The sequence below is a fragment of the Elephantulus edwardii genome, unplaced genomic scaffold, assembly GCF_000299155.1.
Source record: "Elephantulus edwardii isolate Elephantulus edwardi_28Jun2011 unplaced genomic scaffold, EleEdw1.0 scaffold00042, whole genome shotgun sequence".
NCBI lineage: Eukaryota > Metazoa > Chordata > Mammalia > Macroscelidea > Macroscelididae > Elephantulus > Elephantulus edwardii.
In genome coordinates this window covers 4,700,702-4,724,654 of record NW_006399792.1, presented here as the reverse complement: position 1 = coordinate 4,724,654, position 23,953 = coordinate 4,700,702, and the positions used below count along the sequence as shown (strand labels likewise).

Sequence of the window (23,953 nt, the reverse complement as noted above, 5' to 3'; positions counted from 1 at the left end):
TGAAAAGCTAATGGTTTGAACACACTAGTGACTCTTCAGAAGAAAGATGTGGCAGTTTGCTTTTGTTCACACATACATAGCACACACATGCATATATATATATATACACATGTACACAGAGTGAGAGTGAGGGATGCTAACTAGAAAGTTGATGGTTGGCACCCACCATTTGCTCCATAGTAGAAAGTAATTTGGCAGTCTACATCTATAAAGTCTATGGAGACTATGGAGTTGGAATTGACTCCATGGTAGTGAGTTTTGTTTTTGGTTTATATAGATGTATATACACCCCCTTCTCTCCATGCCCCCATATACACATAGTAAAGAGCTCTGGTCACACAAAGTTAAGCATTTGGTGGCTAAATTAAAAGCTAACAGCTCGGTGGCCTACAGCTTAGGTTATTTTTTTGTGGTGTGGCTGTTAAGCAGTTCTGTAATTTAGCAGTCATATAATGATGCATTTAGCAGTTACAGAAAAATATAAACAAACAAAATCAATCTTACTGTCCTTGATTTGGTTCCTACTCATGTTGCCATCAACCAGTTTTCTAAGCCCGTTTATGAGGTGACACTGCCCATCTTTCTCAGAATGATTGTTGTGTCAAAATTGACTCATAGCTGACCCTCCATTGGGTTTTCCAGAGGTAGTAAGTTACACAAAGGGAGTTTGTCCATTCTTCTTCCATAGGGCAGTTGGTGGATTCAAACCAGGTAAATGTGTGTTGGCAGTGCAAGTCTTTATCACCAAACCACCAGATGAAACTAAGGGCCTAAGACATTTGCTGCAGGAGGTCAAGGACTTCAGCTTTATGGATTGAAGTTCAACATCAAGAAAACAAAGATACTCAGCATTGCGCTGATTGGCAGCAACATGATAGACAGCGAAGAGATTGAGATTGCTAATAGCTTCAGTTTGCTTGGCTCCACAACCAACACTCTTGGTACCTTCAGCCAGGAATTCAAAAGATGAATTGCATTGGGAAAGTCTGCTGTCAGGGACCTCTCTGGAGTACTGAAAAGCAATGATGTCAGTCTGGAGATTAAGGTGCCCTTTATCTGGGCCATGGTCTTCACAGTAACTTGCTATTCATAAGAAAGCTGGACAATGGCTAGGCATGATAAAAGAAGAATTGACGCCTTTGAGTTGTGGTGCTGGAGAAGAGTATTGAATACACTCTGGACTGCCAAGAGAACAAGCAGGTTAATCCTAGAGAGGGTGAAACCAGATTGCTCCTTGGTGGCAAGTATTCTGAAGCTCCATCTGACATACTTTGGGCATGATGAAAGGAGTGGCCAGTCCTTGGTGAGGGAAGGAATGGAAGGGTGGAGGGGCAGCACAAAAGAGGAAGGCCCTAGATGAGGTAGATTGAGTCAGTGACTGAAGTAATGGAGGTTGGTGTGTCAGAGATTGTAAGATTGGTTCAGGATAGAGCAGAGTTCAGAGCTGTTGTATATAGGGTCATCATGAGTTGCAAGCAACTCGACAGCACATAAAAACAATACAACAACAGCAGCAGCACTAAAGCTCCCTACAGAGTGACTTATGGATGTAAATTGCCATCCTATCAGTTAGTAGCCTGATATGTTACTCACTGTACCACCAGGCCTCATATAATGATGTAGCCATACTCTGTTTTGGGATCTGATGTAGTCAGCCTTAATTTTCAGGCACAAGATATTTGCTTAATGATCTGATCTTTGAAACTTAACCTTATACAGAAGTGCTCATGCTCCATGTGAGAAATCCTGGTGATGCAGTATGTTATGTGTTAGACTGTTGAATACAATATTGTATTCAAGATCTTCTATAAAGATCTGCAGACTTGGAAACTCAGTGTTGTTCTGCGCCATTGACTGGCAACTGACTCACAGCTGACCCTCCACTAGGTCTTCATAGGCTGTACATCTCATGGAAGGTGTTAGGACTGCAGAGCTGCTCTCCCTCCTTTTCCTAGAATAGCCACTGAAATGAATCACAGGAAGCTGCAACTGTGGCTCTCCTTGTCTCTGTTAGGGCAGAGAAATTGTTCCTGTCTCCCAGGAATAACTGTTTGCCAGCCCCAGTCTGCTCCCTTATCTTGTAAAAATCAACTCCCTCAATTTCCTTGTAAAACAATATAAAATCCATTCCAAGTGGTGGCTGCGAGTCAGCCTGGCAGTTTCTCTTCAGTAAACTGTCTGTCTTGAATTGAATTGAGTTCTGTCCTTCCTCAATGACTTTACAGAAGAAGATTGTCCATCTTTTTCCTTTGGAGCAGCTGGTGGATTTGAACAGCTTGCCTTTTTAGGTTGACAGCACAACTCTTTACCCTCTAAACCAAAAGAGAGCTCTCTCTGGTGTAGTCATTTTCCGTTTTGAGATCACATGTGTTGAGCTTCGATTTTCACATAAAAGAGAATTTGCATAATTACTTGGTGTTTGAAACTTAATAGTGTCTTTGGAAACGCAATGGAAGGCTATTTTAAATTCGAATCAACTTGTTGGCAGTGAATTTTGTTTGGTATACTGTATAAAGTGAGATCAAAGAGATGAAAAATCACATATAATTTATAAGATGTTGAAGGATACAATTTACAAATGTGACAATAATGAACATTTTAATATCAAACTTCAGACTCAGCTAGGATCACAGGCAACTCAGAATCTATTGGGTGAAATCTGCCCAGTTAGGTCTAAAACCATGGTGAAGTATAGAGCATGGGGAGCATGGTGGAATATGGGGAACATGACAGAGTGCATATGCTTTCTCAGGGCAGCTGGCTCATTTGGGGATGTGATGGGAAAAGGACTAGACTATACATCATTACTCTCCTAAACTCATCAATCAAGTAATAGACTCTACATTTCTAGGGTGAGAAACTCCTTTACAGGAATCTGAGCACAGATAGAAAATTTTCTAACTATATTTCTCCAAATAATTTTTAGGTGTTCTTCTCTTACCTTACGGAGTTTAATCCTAAACCCACTGCTGAGGAGAGTGTCTTACCCTCCAGTTGTTTTTAGGTGCTGTTGAGTTAAGTATACCTCATAGGGACCCTGGGAGCAACAGACTTGAATCTTGTACTATCCTGTGCCAACCTCGTCGTCTCTGATACTATTGAGCCCGCTGCTGCTGCCACAGTGTTGATTCATCTCGTAAGGTGATGGTCTTTCCAATTGCTTGCTATGCATCTGAGAGCTAGACAAGGAATAAGGATGACAGAAGAATAATTGATACCTTTAAGTTCAATTGCTAGAGAAGAGTACTGAATATCCTGTGAAATGGCAAAAAAATGAACAGATAGATCTTGGAAAAGGTGCAGCCAGGATGCTCCTTGGAAACGAGGGTGGCAAAGTTTCTTTCTCATACTTTGCACACATTGCTCCAAGAAATGCTATTCCTTGGAAAGGGATCTCACACTTGGATGGAATTTTCTCTCTAGAGGGCAGCAAAAAAGTCATTCTGTGCTAAGCTTGAAAATTTCCCCTCTTCTTATTCCCAGGTCAAATTATATTCAGTTAGGTTGTCTGAGTTTATTAGAGATTTTGCAATGATATCAAATAACCTCATGAAGCTGTTCCAACAATAACATGCCAAAAAACTAGATGCCTTGAATTTAAATATATTTTCCTGCCTATTATTAAATTCCTCAGCAGAAATTTAAGAGCAAAATTTAAGCCCCACTGCATATTGCTAAAAGGGTCAGAAAAAAAAATATTTCACCGTTGTAATTTTAAAAAAAAAAAAAAAGAAAAAGAAAGCAAACAAATTCACACTCTCCAACTTCTTGCTATGACAAGCATCAGTGAAAGAGTTTTATGGCTGGAGTGGGGGTTTTTCTGCCTCCCCACCTCACAGCTGCAGCCTAAGCTGTTTCTCATGGAATGGGTGGAGCTCTTTGGCAGCCCCAATGGGAGCTTAAGTTCAATACCAAGTTTCTGATGTCCCTCCTTTATTTTGAAAGAAGGTCCACAGGATTATCACAGAACTGGCCCCTTTATCCACTATTATGACCCGAATTGTATCCCCTAAAATAAAACTTAGAATCTGACTTCTTACTCAGCTTGATGGCTCCTAACGACAACAACAGCAACAATCACCTGATTTCTACACCTGTGGGTGTGATCTTATTTGCAACAGGATATTTTTTGTTACATTTACGGTGGCCCTAGCAATATAGACTTAAAACTCATACTCATTGCTTGTTTTTGTTTGACTCCCGGCTGGCCCTCCATTGGGTTTCTGAGGCTGTAAATAAGATGAGCAGAGATTTCCCATCTTTCTAACAGCTAAAGTAGCCTTTGGGCTAGTAATACAACTCCCTATGGACTATGCCACCATAGGGGGTGCCCTAAATGTAATCACTTCTCACTGATTGAAAGAAAAAAGCAAATTCTGAGACAAATGAGAAGGGAGTGAAAGGTCAAATGAAGATCATCAAGGAACTGAGGAATTCTGTGACTAGAAAATCTGAAGGAAATAAATATCTTCCCCTAAGTAAACAGAGGGCGAGCCTTAGAAATTGCCCTGAATTCGTAATTTGAGTCTCCTGAACTGTGCAAAAAGAAATCTCTATTCTTTAAAGATACGTGTTTGTAGTATTTTGTAGCAGAACTAGGAAAAAAAAGATACTCACCAACTTAAGAGGAAAAAAAAAATTTCTGACTCCATAAAGCAGTTATCCTAGGGGGGAAATGTGTTCCCCAAACTGAGTATTTATCATTCCAAAGCTTCCAGAAGAGACTCTGAGGTCTTAGAGGAGAGTCTTGGGTTTTATCTCATCACAGAGTTCATCTGTGCCAGTTCTTCCCAGTCTATGACTTGGGAAGATTCTCTGGGTAGTCCAAACACGTAATGCTGCCAACAGAAAGCTTAGAGATTTGTGCCCACCCACAAGTACCTGGGAAGGAGTGCCTGGTGGTCTGCTTGTGAAAAGTCAGTTACTGAAAAGTGAAGGGAGTTGTTCTTCATTGACATACACTGGGTGGTTGTGAGTTGGGGTTGAAGGTAGCAGTTGAGTTTTGTAAAATTTTATGACTTGGGAGCTTGAAGTAGTGGGAGAAAAATCATTCATCAAGATACTACTTTTGGGTCTTTCCCAATATCTGACAGGGATCTGGAAAGATAGGATAATGGTCAGCATAGTTTAAAGGTGATTGGTTTTATAAAACATAATGAATGAGAATGATTGAAACATAATGTGAATAAAGGATAGCATGAAACACAAATGAATACAAACTATGTATACAAACCAATGTAAAAAAAGAACAAAATAAAGGGAAAAATATACTACTTTTGGTAACAGGAATTACCAATTTTTAAGGGAAAAATTGTTGGAGAGGGACATCCTGCATGGAAGGTTGAGGGGTGACACAGAAGAAGAAAGACCCTTTTCTAGGTGGGTTGACACAGTGACCGTGACAATGGGTTTGAGTATGTCAGAGATTGTGAGGATAGCATGGGATAGGACAATGTCCAGGTTGGTTTTTCATAGGGTCTCTATGAGTCATACTAAACTTGAGGCACCTAACAACAAAAAGGGGTGGGGGAAATCTAGCTATGTAGTTGATCACTTCTAGAAAAGGGACATTTGAGACATACTGGGAAGCTTAGGCACTTGTAATGATGTCTACAGTCTCCTTTGATATACTCTCTCTTCCTTTGTGTATGTGTTAAGGCATCCTGGCGTGTTAGTGGGTATTCTATCTATAAAGCATTCTATCCAACCTCTTGTGAGTGTGTCTTTCATTTCCATTGCCATGTGCCGATTCTGTTTCTTTTGCTATGGAATTGCTTGACCTGAAAAAATCTCCCCTCCCCTTCTATAGAAGACTTATGTTTTCCCCTCTTAGATGTCATACTCATTCTTCAACTGGAAAATCATCCTCAGAGATCTGAATTGACTCTGTTGGTGATATTTCCTGAAACATGTTACAAGGAGGGACTGTCCTTAAAGAGAGACAATACAAGAGAGGAGGACCCTGGATAAGATGGATTGACTCAGTGACTGGAGTAATGGGGGCAGGTGTGTCAGAGACGATGGAATCGGCTCAGGATAGAGCAGGGTACATAGGGTTGCTATGAGTCATAAGTGACTTGATGGCACATAACAAAAACAACAACAACAGTAGTACCCTTCAGGAGCTCTGGTGGCCTAGTGATGAGGAGCTACACTATAAATCTGAAGACACACAGTTTGAATCCTCCAGTTGCTCCGCAGGAGACAGACGGATGATTAACTCTCCTGCTACTTATTGCTTCTGAAAATCTACTGGCGGGTCAGCTACGGGTCAGTTCCAACTTAACAGCATTACCCCATGAGTTTCAACCCCCCCAGCTGCTCTATAGCAGAAAGATGGCAGTTTCCTCCCCCCAATTTAATGCATCTGAAAACACACTGGAGAGTCAACTATGAGTCAGATCCAACTTGATGGTACATAACAACAAATAAAGTTAGGGAGCTATGGTGACATAGCTACTAATTCAAAGCATGAGGTTCGAACCTACTAGCTGTTCCATGGGAGAGAGAAAGACAATCTCCTCCAGTGTGGCTTACAACCTCTGCAAACCTACTGGAAGGGTCAGCTATGAATCAGTTGCTCCTGGCTGGCACATACCAATTGTTCCTTTGGGGCAGAATTAATGACAATAGAAATTCCCTATGTTTTTAAGAAAATGTATCCAGCCTGCAAATCTAAAGGCTCAAGTTCAAATGTCTATGACCTGAAGTATTCTTAAAACTTGGATGTCTACATTGTAAAGCCAATGCCTACATACTTGGTTGAATAGTTTCACCCATTGTCTGAATACAATAAGCAGTTAAAGATTATGCTGTAGTAGCCAGCTTCAAAGGTCCCTATGGCCCATGTAGATTTGTTTAAGGCTTGGAAACCTTGCCTGTGTAAAACCAACCTCCTCACTGTCTAAAATTAGCCACAAACCTGTTTGGGATTGGCCATCATAAACTGAAGTTCTCTGTTATTGTTTGTTGTTATGTGTTGTGAAGTCATCTGCAACTCAAAGCGACCCTGTCTATACACAATAACTCTGAACCCTCACCTATCCTGAGCAAATGGGAAAAAAAAAATTCCGTTGTGATTTATCTTCTTAAACTTTGAAATCTGAAGCTGTTGCTTAGATCACACCAGACAACCTTGAAAACCAGCTGCATGACAAAATACTGTTTTTGTTGTTAACTGCTGCTGAGTTGTCCGTAGTTCATGGTTATCATATGCGCAACAGGCTGAAATACAACCTGCTTCTGTACCATTCCCATGAATAGTTTGAAATGGACTGCTATAATCTATGCAACTTTATTGCATGGTTTTTAGGAAAAAAAAACAGGTTTTCCTTCCTAGTCTTGGTACAAAGTCAATTACTTGCTATGCATCAAAGAGCTGGATAATGCCTGAGGATGACAGAAGAAAAATTGATGCCTCTGAGTTGTGGTTGCTGGAGAAGAATGTTAAACATACCACTGGTTGTTTGCCAAGAGAATAAATTTGGACATGTTGTAAGAAGAGACTGGTCCTTGGAGAAGGACATCATGCTTGGGAGGGTGGAGGGACAGCGCAGGAGGGGAAGGCCCTCTATGAGGGGGATTGATTCGGTGACTGGGGTTATCGGGATGGGAGTGTCAGAGACAGTGTGATTGGCACAAGACAGAGCAGAGTTTAGGGCTGTTGTATATAGGGTCGCTATGAGTCGCAAGCGACTTGACGGCACATAACAACAACAACATCTTGGAAAGGGTGAATCCAAGTTTCTTCTTATAGGCAAGGATTCTGAAGCACTGTCTCACATACTCTGGGTACTTGGTAAGGAGGGACCAGTCCTTGGAGAAAGCCATCATGCTTGGAAAGGTGGAGGGACAGAGGAGAGGAAGACCCCAGATATGATGTATTGACATAGTCACTGGGATAAAGGGGGTAGATGTGTTGGAGTCAGTGGATTGGCTTGGGATAGGGCAGGCTTTAGACCTGTTGTACATAGATAGGGTCACTATGAGTCACAGGCTAGACTGAAATGTAAACTTCTGGAAACCACTGAGATCAACTACCCACATAGCCTAAGATTTTCAACCTTCAGGGTTATGAAGACACTATATTCCGTGTCTATTTCTGTGTTCCTGATTCAAGTAGCATCCTTTGATTCTTAATACTTCCTTGGACTGAACTTCCAAATTTTAAATAGAGACAGAGTTGTTGTTTAAGATTTTGGATGTGGTGAAGGAGATGAATACCTGCACTTTATATATAACTGGGAACTAAAAGGATGGGGTAGATAAGACCAAACCAAAAATCAAAAGAAAACACAACATGTCTAACTCTAATTCTTTCCTGAAACATATCAGTCAGGTAACTCACTGCATATTCTGCTCTCTTGCTCACGCTTGTGCTCTCTCTCTTCCCCACCCTCTGTCTTTTTCTCTCTTCCTCTCTTCCACTCTCCCGCTCTCCAACTTTCCCACTCTCCCTCTTCCCCCTCTTTCCTTAATGAAAACGGAAGAATGAAGTTCTATTCTTCCTTAACGAAACTTGATTGGATCTTTTCCCTGTGGTCCCCTTTACTAGCCTATTCTTGAAAGCAATTTAATATTTTAGAACGAGAAAACCAAACCGAACCAAAAAACCTCCAAAGGTTTATGTGTTTTAAGTAATGAGAAGCTCAACAGTTGAATGACTTAGCTGATGCCTCATCAATTTAGATTCTGCTGCAGAAGTTTCCCCAGGTGCTTTACATATGTTAGCTGTAACTGATCTCTTCAGATGGCTAATGTAACACGTTTCTGGAAATGCTTGGTTGAGTCTGGCTTTCTAAAAGTACATTGCAATGATTTCAAATAACATGGATAGAAAAAAGGTGAATGAATAAGAAAATGATTCTTAGTGCACATTGACACAGGAGGGTGAAATTATGTCAAATGAGGTAATACTTGCGAAAGGATTTGGCAACTTTGTAAAATGCCATATGAAGGTAAAGTTTTAATTGTAACATTCTGTTATATGAATATTAATTTAACGCCCATATGGAGCTCTGGTAGCCTAGTGGTAAAGAGCTGTGCTACCAACCCAAAATCATGAGGTTCGAAATTACTGGTTGCTCTGCAGGGGAAAAAAAAAATAATAATTGTGCAAACTCCTCTGTGAGTTTTAATGCCTCTGAAAACCTGGTGGCGTGTCAGCTATGGATCTGTTCTGACTCGATGGAATGTAACAACCACCACCCCTACTGTGGAACTTTCGTCTCACATACTTGAGCATGTTTTCAGGAAGGGCCAACACCTGGAAAAAGACATCATGCTGGGAAAAGTAGAGGATCAGAGAAAGAGGAAGACCTTCAATGTGATGGATTGGCACAATGGCTAGCTCAATGGATGTGAACGTGACTAAGATCCTGAGGATGGTATATAATAGGGAAAAGTTTAGATCTTAGTTCCTAGGGTCCCCGTGAGTGATAGGGTACGTGGCAGCACCTGGCAGCAATCCTCGTCGTAGAGATAGGGTGACCAGTAACCAGGCACTGTGGAGCTGATTCCACTTCACAGTGACACCGTGTGCACCAGAGCAGGACTGTATTCCACAGGATTTTCAGTGGTTGATTCGTCAAGTGTAGATTGGCAGCCTGTCTTCTCAGGTTCCTATGAGTGACCTTGAACCTTCAACCTTGTGGTTAGCAACTGGACTTGTTAACCATTGGAGAGACATCAGCAAGTACTTTAAAATTTAGTTCTACTCTTTTTTTTTTAAGAAATGAATGCCTTATAGTGATAAGATTTAGAGTCTAGGATCACTGATATAGTTTGGATTGTGTATTTCAAAGTTAAATATTAAAGTTCTAGCCTCCTTTCCCATGGATGTGAACCTTTTGGAAATAGAGCTTTTTCTTTTGGTGTTTTAATTAAACTTTTAAAAAAATCATTTTTTATTGGTTTGCATGTACTTGTTCATATAGATCATGATTTGTACATGTATTTTGTGTTTTACACAGTCATTAATATACATATTTCACATAATTATTGGTGCTCTATATGTCTATTATCAGCCCATCTTTTCAAGTCCTCATTTACCATTTCCCATCCCTTCACCCCACGTCTGCCCACAGACCTCTACTACGCCAGTGAGGATTTCCCCCTTCCCCTTCTTTTCCCCCCCTTTTTGCCTTCCCCTTCTTTTCTTATGGATCATGCCTTTTAAAATATCAATATTTTTATCATTTATACATATTTTGTTTAATGCATGTGTTGTTGTTGTTATGTGTCGTAGTCACCTGTGACTCATAGTGTCCCTGTGTACAACAGCTCTGAACCCTGCTCTATCCTGTGCCATTTTATTTTCTCTGAAACACCACCTCAGTCACTAAATTGATCCATGTCATTGAGGATCTTCCTCTCCTATGCTGTTCCTCCACCCTCTCAAGCATGATGTCCCTTTCCAAAGACTTGTCCCTTCTTGTGACATGTCCAAAGTATATCAGACAGAGCTTCAGAATCCTGCCCTCCAAGGAACAGCCTGGTTTCACCCTCTCCAGGATGAACCTGTTTGTTTTCTTAACAGTCCGTGGTATGTTCAATACTTTTCTCCAGCACCACAGATCAAAGTTATCAATTCTCCTTCTGTCATCCCTAGTCATTGTCCAGCTTTCTTATGCATAACAAGTAACTGGTTTCAGACTATGACCTATATCAGGCACACCTTAGACTCCAGACTGACATCATTGCTCTTCAGTATTCTGGGAAGGTCCCTGACAGCAGACTTTCTCAATAATGCATTTTGTCTTTTAAATTTCTTGACTGCTGCTGCCAAGAGTGTTGATTGTGGAGCTAAGCAAACTAAAGCTGTGAACAATCTCAATCTCAATCTCTTCACGGTGAGAATCTTTGTTTTCTTGATATTGAGCTTCAATCCATATTGGAGGCTGCTGTCCTTGACCTTCTGCAGCAAGCGCTTCAGGTCCTCCTCAGTTTCAGCAAGCAGGGTTGTGTCATCTGCATAACGCAGATTATTGATGAGTCTTCCTTTACATTTCCTGATGTCACATTTCTTCTCATAGAATCCAGCTCTGTGTGTGTGTGTGTGTGTGTGTGTGTGTGTGTGTGTGTATGTATGTATGATCTATCTGTATATCTATCATCTATATGTCTTATTATCTATCTATTCTCTTTCTCTCTCGTTGTTAACTGCTATTGAGTTGGAAATGCATCATATCTGACCCTCCAGTGGGTTTTCAAGGCAGTAAATCACCTGTGGGAAGACTGCCCATCATTCTCCTGTGGAACATCTGCCTTTTGGGATCTATTTCTTTTCTGTGTTCAGCTTGTGTTTCTGGATTTCTTGGTGATCTTTAAGTGGCATCTATTTTCCACCATCTATTGTTCCTTGCTTCTGCCTAATCTACCATTTATCATCTCAAAACTGACTGACTTAAGATTTACTCTACACTTCTAGTGTCCTGGTGGTGAGAAGCTGTGTTACAATCCCAAAAGTACTTGGTTTGAATCCACCAACAGCTCTGCAGGGGAAGGACGAGAAGCAACCTCCTCTCATGCAATTTACTGTCTCTGAAAACCTGCACGAGGGTCAGGTATGAGATGGTTTGGAATTGAAGGCATCCAACAGTGAAAACAATCGTATGGCTACATGAGCATAACAAATAAATCCTATTTGCAGAAGAGAACCTATAAACTCACTCAGTGACATCAATTTGATTCCATTTCATAGCAACTCTCCACTGGGTTCATGAGGCTGAAATCTTTGTAGGAGGAAACTAAGCACTTTTCACCTTTAAATCCCTGGTAGATTTGAACACTTGGCAATCCAAAGGTGGGTTGTTTGAATTCACTAGCTTTTCCAAGGGAGAAACATGGACGACCTTTCCCCATGTGAGTTACAGCCTCTGAAAACCTGCTGCAGTGTCAGCTGTGAGTCAGTTCTGGCTCAATGGCAGTGAGTGTGTCAGTTAGCAGCACAATATTATAGAGCTCCTTATTCATACACAGAGGGGAAGGAGGTTATAATGATTTTAAATTCAATTCAATCCATGATGGCATAAAATAATTTTATTAGCAATAGCTTCTTTGAAAACTCATCAGACATGGGAAATTGAAAGAATCTGGTCTGGGAAACAATGTATTCAAATTTTGTAAATAAACTAATGTAGTTATTAAAAAGAACAAAACAAAAAATCCTTCATAAAACAGTAGCACAACATGTTCTTGTCCCTGTCATACTTCTATATTAATTTAGTTTATATAAACATTTTAAGGTGTGCCTGATACAGGCCATGGTCTTTGCATTCACTTGCTATGCATCAAAGAGCTGGACAATGACTAGGGATGATAGAAGGAGAATTATTGCCTTTGAGCTGGGCTGTTGGAGAAGAGTATTGAATATAACATGGACTGCTAAGAAAACGAATAGGTTTGTCCTTTAGGGGGTGAAGCCAGGCTGCTCCTTGAAGGCAAGAATTCTGAAGCTTTGTGTGATATACTTTGGAAATGTTGCAAGGAGGGACCAGTCCTTGGAGAGGGATGTCATACTTGGGAGAGTGGAGGGATAGTGCAGGAGAGGAAGACCCTCAATGAGATGGATTGATTTCAGTGGCTACGGTAATGGGGGTAGGTGTGTCAGAGGCAGTGAGATTGGTTCTGGATAGAGCACGGTTTAGGGTTGTTGTACATAGGGTCACTATGAGTCGCAGGTGACTCGACGACACATAACAACAACAACAACATGTAAATATTTTATTCCGAGGATCAGAAACTAGTTCTTTTGATCAATCTATTACAAGTGGTCAATTCAATGATGCATTCTGTTAAATCTTTAACAAAGTATCATCTTTCAAGGAAAAAAGTATTATTTTGGTTTTATTTTTAATTTTACTTTACAGTATACAGGAAGGTCTACTATGACATTTATTTTGAAAATGTAAAATTGCTTCAGAAAACTTGATGTATTATGTCAAGGAACTGCCTGAGTGAAACAGATTTTGCCTTTGCTTTTGCACCGTTTGGTTTCCCATAGGTGCATGCTAAAAATTGCAGCCAGCATAGCCCAGCTGTGCAGCAAAGATGTGCACATGTAAATGTGTCAAATATCTCCTTGTTACCTTGGCTAGCCATGTGCTGTGGATCACAGATCTGGTATTGGGACTTTCAAACCCATTTTAGATAACTCTCTTCCATCACTTCACAGTAATCAGCCTATAATCCTTCTGCAAATGTATGGACTTTTTCAAGGTAAAGTGCCATATTTATTATAGTATTTGTGTATTTCACAGCCATTTCACAGAAACAGAACTATGTTCCCACATTTATTAGGCTCTTATCTTTTCCTTCTTGGTTTTGAGTGTTGTGCCCTGAATCTGATTTTCTCTGTAGTTTTTATTATGCATTTTGCATTGTTCAGTAGTTTCTAGGAATGCCGATGTTGCCTTATAGCAGAATTGATTGTATTTAAAAATCAGTTTTTAATTTTAATTTATATTTTGGAACAACATACAATGTGATTCTCTCTGCCCACATTCTTTCCCTCCACTTCTTGTGACAGTACAGTTCGCTTATTTGCATGATCTCTTTTAGGTATTTGCTTGCATGTTTCTGTAGGCAACAAGCTGTCTTGATATGCATGGGTTACAAATGAGTTCTTGCAAATAAATTAATTGAAGCTGAGCAGAAATAAACCTGCAGCATTGACAGCAATCATGTTTCCCTAGCTTATTCATTTGCATTTGAGAATAAGCTTAACAGATAAGTCTTCATACATAATATTTAATAAGTACACATATGCAGTAGAAAGAACCCTGGTGGTATAGTGTGTTACGTGTTGGTCTGTTAATGGTAAGGATGGCAGTTCAAATCCAGCAGTGGCTCCATGGGAGGAAGATGGGCAGTCTTCTCCAGTAAAGAGATACCGTCTCTGAAATCCAATGTAGGGCTGTCATGAGTTGGAATCAACTCAGTGGCAGTAGGGTTTGTTTTTCTGTTGTTGTTTGTATGGAATATATATAAGAAAAGAAAAATATCCTCACCCAAACTCCTTTTTTATTCCATGCCTATAACTCAGGCCAGCTGAAAAATATCATATTATATGGTAACATGCATTTATTATAAGCTTTACTTTGCATTTGTCTTTAAAAACGCCTTCAAATTTTTATATTCGTTATCCCATCTATTATGTACTGTGTTTTATAAATAGTACATTTTTGTTGTTGTTGTTGTTGTTGTTGTTATTATGCACTGTAAAGTCAGACCTACTTCATAGCATATCTTCCAGTGGGTTTTCAGAGGCAGTAAATCACATGAAAGGAAATTGTCCATCCTTCTCCAGTAGAACAGCTTGTGGATTTGAACCACATGCCTTTGGGTTGACAGCACAATTTCTTATCACTAACCCTGCTTGCTGAAACTGAGGAGGACCTCATGCACTTGCTGCGAAGGGTCAAGGACTGCAGCCTTCAGTATGGACTAAGGCTCAATGTCAAGAAGACAAAGATTCTCGCCACTGGACCAATTGGCAGCATCAGGATGGATGACGAAGAGATTGAGAGTGTTCACAGCTTCAGTTTGCTTGGCTCCACAGTCAACACTCTTGGCACCAGCAGTCAGGACATCAAAAAGCGTATCGCGATGGGAAAGTCTGCTGTTAGGGACCTCTCTAAGGTACTCAGGAGCAACAGTGTCTCTCTGGAGACTAAGGTGTGCCTGATACAGGCCATGGTCTTTGCAATCGCTTGTTATGCATCAGAGAGTTGGACAATGACTAGGGAGGACAGAAGGAGAGTGGATGCCTTTGAGCTGTGGTGCTGGAGAAGAGTACTGAATGTACCCTGGACTGCCAGGAAAACAAACAGATTTATCTTGGAGAGGATTAAACCAAGCTACTCCTTGGAGGCAAGGATTCTGGGGCTTCGTCTGACATACTTTGGACATGTTGCCAGGAGGGACGGGTCCTTGGAGAGGGACATCATGCTTGGGAGGGTTGAGGGACAGTGCAGGAGGGGAAGACCCTCTATGAGATGGATTGATTCGGTGATTTGGGTAATCGGGATGGGTGTGTCAGAGGCGGTGCGGTTGGCGCAGGATAGAGCAGGATTTAGGGCTGTTGTGCATAGGGTCGCTATGAGTCGGAAACGACTCGATGGCACATAACAACAACAACAACAACAACAACAACAAACCATCAGAGTGCTAAGAATGTGTTTTTTTTTTGAAGTAGAGAAAATACTCACACGAGTGAAGGCTACTTTATTCATAAAAACAGAGAAGCGACGTTGATATTTATTACTTTCTATTCAGAGCTGAAAACAAGCTATCCTGTTTACAGGTAGCATACTTTATTTATCTTTACGTTAACCCTTATAATTTGTGCTTTTTATAGGAGGAAATGAAGTTTCTAGAAGAGCTTTAGCTGCTTGAATATCAAATAATGCTACTCTTGTGTCATTTTGGGTCCCCTGTGAAGCAGAAATAAAGATGAAATTAGGTGTGCAAACATTTCATTGGGGGCCAGTGAGGGAGGGTGTAGGAGAATGTTCAGATTGTGATGTAGATCTGAACCCTGGGCATGGAAAGAGTGAAGGAGGGAAGACTGGGCAGGAAGTGCCTCAGATTACATGCAATTCTGAGAAAACCTCAGGTTTATGTGGAGTCCTTGAATGAAAGTTGACCATAGGAATCCTGCTTTGTTGCAGAATGAATCGGTTTCAGTTCCATGACTAAGTGTGGTTCTTGTGTTAGAGTAAAAGAGTCTTAGTATGAAGTCATGATGAGTCCAAAGGTGGGTGTGGATAGTGGGATGCTGTCAATCAATTGTGGCCCAGGAACAAAGCCTTTCTCTTTTTAACTTTCTATCGTTGGTGAGAAGCACAACTCCAGATAGACTATGTCACCAGAACTCCTAGTCTAGCTGTTCAGTTCCCCTAGTGGCTCCACAGAAGAGAGATGGGCATTTCCAGTCGCAGCCTGCTGGAGGGTGCTGGAGTCAGTACTGACCTGATGACAATGAGTTGAGTTGAGATTGTGTGATGGAATGTCGATGAGTAGGCGGGCTGTGTATGTGCTGCTAAACAAAACTCAGTGGTTTAAATCCACCAACTGCTTTATAGGAGAAAAATGATCAGTCTCCTCTGGAGCATTTATCACCTCAGGAGGTTGGGATCAGCCCATTAGCAGTGGGTGCTTTATTTTATTGTGAGTTGACTGAAGGTTTACAGGGAAGATCAGCTTTCCTTTAAACAATTCATACACATATTAGACAAACGTTTATAGAATAAATTGGTTTTACGTTAAACAGTTTATATACATTTTGTTTTGTGACATTGATTGCAACCCCTACAATGTAAAATCTCTCATCCTACTTCTTGTGTTTTCTATGTTCATTCCTCCTTTCCTAACTGTTCCTACTTTCTGAATGCTACATGCAGAACAAATTGTCCAGGACACTAGGCTCTATGAGGAGAAATGTGGCATCAGGATTGGAGGTAGACTTTTCAACAGTATGCATCATGCAGATGAAATAATTCTGCTTGCTGAAAGTGAGGAGGACTTGAAGTGCTTGCTGCAGGTCAAGAACTGCAGCCTTCAATACAGATTGAAGCTCAACATCAAGAAAACAAAGATACTCACCACTGGGCCGATGGAAAGCATATGATGGATGGTGAAAAGATTGAGACTGTTAACAGCTTTAGTCTGCTTGGCCCCACTATCAACACTCTTGGCACCAGCAGCCAGGAAATTAAAAGACAAATTGCGTTGGGAAAGTCTGCTGTCAGACACCTCTCCAAAATACTAAAGAGCAATGATGTTAGTCTAGAGACTAAAATGTGCCTGATCCAGGCCATGGTCTTTGCAATTACTTGCTATGCATGGGAAAGCTGGACAATGACTAGGGATGATAGAAGGAGACTTGATGCCTTTGAGCCATGGTGTTGGAGAATGGTATAGTATAGTACTTCGGACATGGTGCAAGGAGGGATCAGTCCTTGAAGAGGGACATCATGCTTGGGAGGGTGGGGAACAGGACAAGAGAGGAAAACCCTTGATGAGGTGGATTGATTCATTGACTGGGGTCATAGGGGGTAGGTGTGTCAGAGACAATAAGATTGGCACAGGATATAGCAGGGTTTAGGGTTGTTGTACATAGGGTTGTTATGAGTTGGAGGCGACACGACAGCATATAATAACATATCAACAACAATGGCAACATCATTCTATTTTTTGCTATTGAGTCAGAACTGACCCATAGCTGACCCTCCAGTGGGTTTTCAGTAAATGCATGCGAGAAGCTTGTCCATCCTACTCCTATGGAGCAGCTGGTAGATTCTAACCTATTGCTGTTGGGATTGCATTTCAGATTCTTACTACTAGGCCACCGAAAAAAGATATTCTTTAGTCTTCACTGTTCTACATCTAAGACTTTACTAAACAGAAATTTTCTAGCTGCCACTTAAGAGCTAGGACATAGATGTATTTTTCTTAAAGCAATAGGTCTCTCTCTTGGCAGCATATTAGAGTCAGAGTGAGGAGACTGCAAAGATATCCTATAACCAGGCTGTTTCTCAGACCAATTAAATAAAAATCTCTAATAGTGAGACCTAAACATCAGTGTATTATGATGGTCCTCAGGTGATTCCAGTGACCTTGTAAGATTGAGAGCTGCTGTTGTAAAAGATATCACACCTTTGAACACTCTTCGAAGTGCCTGTTCTCTGCCAGTCCCGCTCATTCATGCCTACCCCAGGAAGCTTTTTAATTAGCTCAGGAATGTTCCCAGAGGCCATCACATTTAAAAATGGATGTTTTAATCTTTGTCATAAAAATTCTGTACAAGGTTTCCGTCAACCTGTTTTATATTTGCTTTACCCATTTTATATTCATTTTTGTTTTCACTATAAACTAATTTGAGCACATCTGTTATGTATTTTAATAAAGCAAAAAGAAATGACTTTTAAAAATATTTTATAACAAAGAAGTTATAGGCAGCAACATGAATTTCAAATATGTCTAGAACCCTAGGGTATAGATAGCAAGACAGCTTCCTTTTGTCATATGGGAAGAAATTGTTCTTGTTGTTAGGTGCTATCAATTTGAGTATGACTCATAGCAACTCTATGAACAATTGATCTGAACCCTGTCCTCTATTGTGCCTTCCTCACACTCTAGATCACTGTAACAGTCACTGGGTCAGTCCATCTGATTGAGGGTCTTCCTCTCTTTTGCTTGACTGTTCACCTTTCCAAGCATATTGTCCCTCTTCAAAATATAACCTCTCCTACTAACATGCCTGAGTATGCGAGATGAAGCTTCATCATCCTTGCCTACAGGAAGCACTCTAGATACATATATTGCATGACATATTTGTGTGTTCTTTTGCTGTCCTTGGAATTTTCAGTGTTCCAACAACACAGCTCAAAGGCATCAATTCTCCTTCCATCCTCCTTAGTCATTGTCCAACTCTCTGATGTATAACAAGTGATAGCAAAGACCATGGCCTGTATCAGATGCACCTAGTCTTCAAAGAGACACCATTGCTCTTCAGTACTTTGGAGAGGTCCCTAACAGCAGACTTTCCCATAGCAATGCACCTTTTACTTTCCTGGCTACTGGTGCCAAGAGTGCTGACTGTGGAGCCAAGCAAACTAAAGCTGTGAACAATCTCAATCTCTTCACCATCCATCCTGATGCTGCCAGTTGGTCCAGTGGTGAGAATCTTTGTCTTCTTGACATTGAGCCTCAATCGATATTGGAGGCTGCAGTCCTTGACCCTCTGCAGCAAGCGCTTCAGGTCTTCCTCAGTTTCAGCAAGCAGGGTTGTATCATCTGCATATCGCAGATTGTTGATAGATCTTCCACCAATCTTGACCCCACATTTCTCCTCATAGAGCCCAGCCTCCTGGATAATCTGTTCTGCATACAAGTTGAAAAAGTATGGAGTCAGGACACATCCCTGACACTCTTCCCAATTTTGAACCATGCAGTGTTTCCTTGCTCTGTTCTGACCACTGCCTCTTGGTCCAAGTATAGGTTTCTCATGAGCACAATCAAGTGTTCTGGTTTTCCCATTCTTCTCAGAGTACCAGCCACAGTTTGTTATGATCTACACAGTCAAAAGCCTTTGCATAGTCAATGAAACACGGATAGACATTCCTCTGGTACTCCCTGCTTTCAGCTAAGATCCATCTAACATTAGCTACAATATCCCTAGTACCACAACCCCTCCTAAACCCAGCCTGGAATTCTGGCAGTTCTCTGCTGATGTGGTGTTCCAGTCGTTTTTAGATCATCTTCAGTAGAATTTTGCTTACATGTGAAATCAATGAGATTGTTCTACAGTTTCCACACTCTGTTGGGTCACCCTTCTTTGGGATGGGAACAAATATAGACCTCTTCCAGTCAGTACATTCATCAATGTACATACAGCTATTGGTATGCAATCTCCATTGTAAGATTAATTTTCCTCTAATCAGGAAAAACAAAGATATCAATTCACCTCAAGATATCGGTTCATCTACTGTTGTGGATTAATGATAAAGTATAAAGGTCTACACTGGTTATAGGTGATCAGAGAGGGTATGAGCTATAGTAAAAGTAATAATATAACCAACCACCCAACCAAAGATCACCATGCAACTGGTAATTCTCAACAATCTCAATGATAAAATACTGTTCTAAACTTCAAATTAGTACGGTTTTATTGCTTATTCTGTAACAGGGAGATCTGATGGCCTAGTGGCCAAGGAGTTTCACTACTAATCCAAAGAGAAGCACACTGAATCCACCAGTCTATGTGGGGTAGGAAGATGGACAATCTCCTTTTGTGTCATTTACCTTGAAATGTGAAATTACTCTGAAATATGGCTTACTCTGAAAACCCACTGGAGGTTCAACTATGTGTCAGCTCTGACTTGATGACATCTAGAGAGAAATAAATCCTTTAATAAACATTGATTTCCCCATGGGGTGTTTGCTTTATGTAAGTAACCTCTGATACAAGTAATATCACTCATTACATATCTAATTGTCAGCATTCGCTTGTAAAGGTTCAGCATCCTTCAGCCCTGCGTAGGGCAGAGTTGGTGTCTTCAACCCCTAGGATGATAGATATTTCTGCATTTAAAGAGTAAATAAAGGATAAACAATGGGGACATAATTTGTGTAAAGATAAGGAGGTGCAACCTGAATTATTTGAATTTTGTCATTCTTTACAATCACTTTGGAGTTCTTTTTTGTAAAACAATGAAAAAGTATAAACTGTCAAATGTACCATTTTTTTGTTTCATAAGCGCAAATTTGAGTTCCTTATATGAAATAATACTTTGAATAAAAATGTTGTTGTTGCTTGCCTTCGAGTCAAGCATGACTCATAGTGACCCTATAAACAAAAGGCCTGGAGCCCCTCAACAACTATTAACATTTATTAATGTTTCCAGAGGCATGTTGCTTAGGAAGTGGATGCCACTCCTGCTTCCACTGAATAAAAATAACATCTTTAACATTGAAATTTGCTCCTCTTTTATAGATAATAATTATTGTCAGACAAAATAAAAGCACATCAAGAAAATAACACAATCCTCATTTCATATCATTTAGTAGTTGTAGTCATTCTAGTTTTGCTATATGCATGAAATTGCATACAAAAGTTAACTCTATATATGTTCCACTATTATTCATTCCATTTCATGTTTATTACTAGGAATAACTTTGTTGAATAGAGTAGGGGATGCTAATCCCTCTGGGTGTCAGAGATGCCAGGTATACCATTGCTCAATTGCTTTTACAAATAGATAGAAACTCCTTGTAATGGGTCTCGCTCTTTGTTCTGAAACCTGTTCTGCCTTTGTCTCTATTGCTGCCCTTCTTTGCTTGCTCCCAGCACTCAAACTCCAGGACAACAAATAGATCCTAGAAAATGAAGAAAGAAATCACTAATTGTATTTACAGCCTGGTTTCCCCTGTGTTGTCAAAGCAGCTTAAAATAATCCTGCCTCAGACCTGGTCAAAGATAAGCTGTGAAAGCCAAGAGAAATCAGTGAGATTGATTTATCCATTGGTGAAGGAGTTGCGAAGAGTATTCCAGGGAGAAAGGTAATCTGATTTGGGCTGTCAAAAGGAGATTGGTCAGATTAAACAGTCACCGTAGACTCTGAGTTCTGTTCAGGAGAAATGTTCAAATATTTAATTGCTCTTTAGTTGGGAAGCAAAGCTGACAGCTTCTTTTTGAAGGTGTACGGTTGAAGGTGAAAGGGAAAAATGAGTTCCCATAGATACAGGGTGTAAAAGTGTGGGAGTGGAAGAAAGATAAGATTGGAGAAGTCATTTCACACCTGTACACCTACTTCCTAATAGAATGACATCAAAATACCCTCGAAGAACTGCAGGGCAGAACATAGCAATGGGAGGACTTGCAGGTGGCGTTCTCGCTTCTCAGAGAATTTTTGTGCTAAACAGTTGTGTGCCAAAGGCAAACCACTTACTCTCCAGGTAAAAAATGGAAGGATTGAGTAATAGAACTTAGGAAAACTGCCTTTCAAACTTCTAATCATATCTTAAAAGTTAATTCAGAAAAAAATACTACAATGATATTCTTTAACCTTTTTTTGCTTTGGTTAACAAAAATGATTCCTAAAGTCATATGGATTTTCACAAACATAGGCTAGAAGGAATAATATCCATTAAAACACCCAGTTTTTGCAACAATGACTGATTTTTATTTTAAATGTGATCTAGGGGAGGAGAAAGGAAAGGGGACGGAGAAAAATGTGCAACAATGAATGAATAAAAATCCAACTTGTCTGTAAACTTTCATTAAAATGACAGTTAGCTACCTCCCTCCCCCTGCATGAGTGAAAGCTGCCATCATACACGGTGACTATCCAGACCAGCAAGTTCATGGCCAACTGACTACTGTGGTGGAAGCAAATGGTTTATTGATGCTCTTCACCCTACCCTCGGAGGGCAGCAGTTTCTAAGACGGAAATTCTAGAAAAAAATAGCAAAAATGTACAAGAATACACCAGATGTCATCTGTGTGTTTGGATTCAGAACCCCACTTTGGTGGTAGCAAGACGACGGGCTTTGGCATGATTTATGACTCCTTGGATTATGCAAAGAAAAACAAACCCAAACACGGGCTTGCACGACGTGGTCTGGATGAGATGAAAAAGACGTCAAGGCAACAGCACAAGGCCCCCAAGAACAGGATGAAGAAAGTCAGGGAATGCAAAGGCCAATGTGGGAGCTACCAAAAACGAGTAAACATTCTTTAGTGACTTGACCTGCGATGACTGCAGCCTTTTAACCAGAGGATTAATAAACTATAAATTCCTTAAAAATCACAATTAAAATAAAAAAATTATTATTAAAAAAAAGAAAATTTCCAGTTTTAAGACTCAAATACCTCCAAAACATTCAAGATGGAATTAATAATCAAATTAAAAGGATTAGTAAAGATTTTTGATTGCTTGTATTATTGAGCTGTCTTTCAAGCATACAAACAATTTGGGAGATTCATATAAAAATATCCATGAACCTGACATAATTATTCAGTTATTATTTTGGTATATTTGCTTTGGAGTTCTGAAGAAATCAAACACAAGGATCACTATTGAGATGCTGCATCCTGCTTCCTCCTCTTGCTTTTCTCTCTGTGTAGGGTTCAACATTACCCTAAGTTTTGTATTGACATTGCCATGTGTGATGGGGTCCAACACTCCCTGCATCTAGTCTCAGAGCCCAAAGCAATGATGTTAGTTCTTGCTTCTTTGTACAGGTCTATGGTGATGATACTGGACACCTCTGAGAAATTGAAAACACTGCAGATCTTTTCATTATAGCTTATCTCTGGGATCTTTGACCACTCATTGTTACCAGACCCACTGCTGTGAAGACTAAATTTTTATGTAGGTGCCAACTTTCACACAGGTGCAATCAAATGGCACTCATGCTCTCTCATGTCCTGCCCTGTTGTCTCTGATGGAGAGATGACAGGTAATACTATTGTTCCCATCTTGTACAGTGAGCACGGTATTTGAGGGGTGGGACACTATGTTGTACACCCTTGCCCAGTGGGAGATAAGAACCGGAAAAGAAATTATTCTTTCTCTCTTCCATGGATTGCAAAGTCATTTATACAGCCTGTCCTCTCTGAAGACAATCTCCTGAGATGAAACAATCAGTCACCCTTAATACATTGAACTGATTTTTTTTTTCTCCTTCACATCTCATTCTTCCTTTCCTCACTTCTGCTCCACAGAATTGTAATACCTAGTGAAATAGTAAGCCTTGCCCAAGGTTACATATTCTTGGGAGCCCAGGTTAAAAATGGGATATTTATCTTATTCCAATGTTGTCTTTTTGGCTTTATCTTTCCATATATTATCTATCATTGCTATGTGTTTGGAACAGAGGCAATGTATCTTACTAGAAGTCATCTTGATTGAAAGTCATTGATACAAACTTTTTTCTTGATACAGTAGTTTTTCTTGGTTAAAAACAACACCATAATTTTCTATTCATTATGAAATATTTAGCATTTGCTATTCATATATTTCCTATGACACATGAAACAGTATGAACAAACTTTCAGCATAATGCCTGATGGAAAAGGAATTTAATAGATGTTAATTCCATACTGGTACCTTCCCTGAAACATTATTCTAAAATAATACTAGGGTATTTGGACAAAATTTCCTATGTGTTATGCATAATGAAAGCATAATAAGTAAATCATGGGATTTTTTTCCCTCTCCCAGTATCTACTTTTACACTAAGACTGTGAACGTGAGGACAGGAATTTTGTCTCATTCATTTTTCACAGACATCACAGTGCCCAGCACCACTGATTCTGTTTGTAAATGTGGAATAGATGTAACATTTGGTGTTTGTGAATATAAATAGGCGTAAACATTTTGAGTACTCACAGGCAATTTCCTTAATTTCTGTCCTGAATGTAGAACTGTATTGGTGGATTGTTGGC

At 40.1% G+C, this 23,953-nt stretch overlaps 1 pseudogene; it reads left to right on the top strand.

The window, feature by feature from the left end:
• Nucleotides 1-22,233, top strand: part of LOC102875768 — a 43,032-nt pseudogene extending 20,799 nt beyond the window's left edge.
• The last annotated feature ends 1,720 nt before the right edge of the window (nucleotides 22,234-23,953 follow it).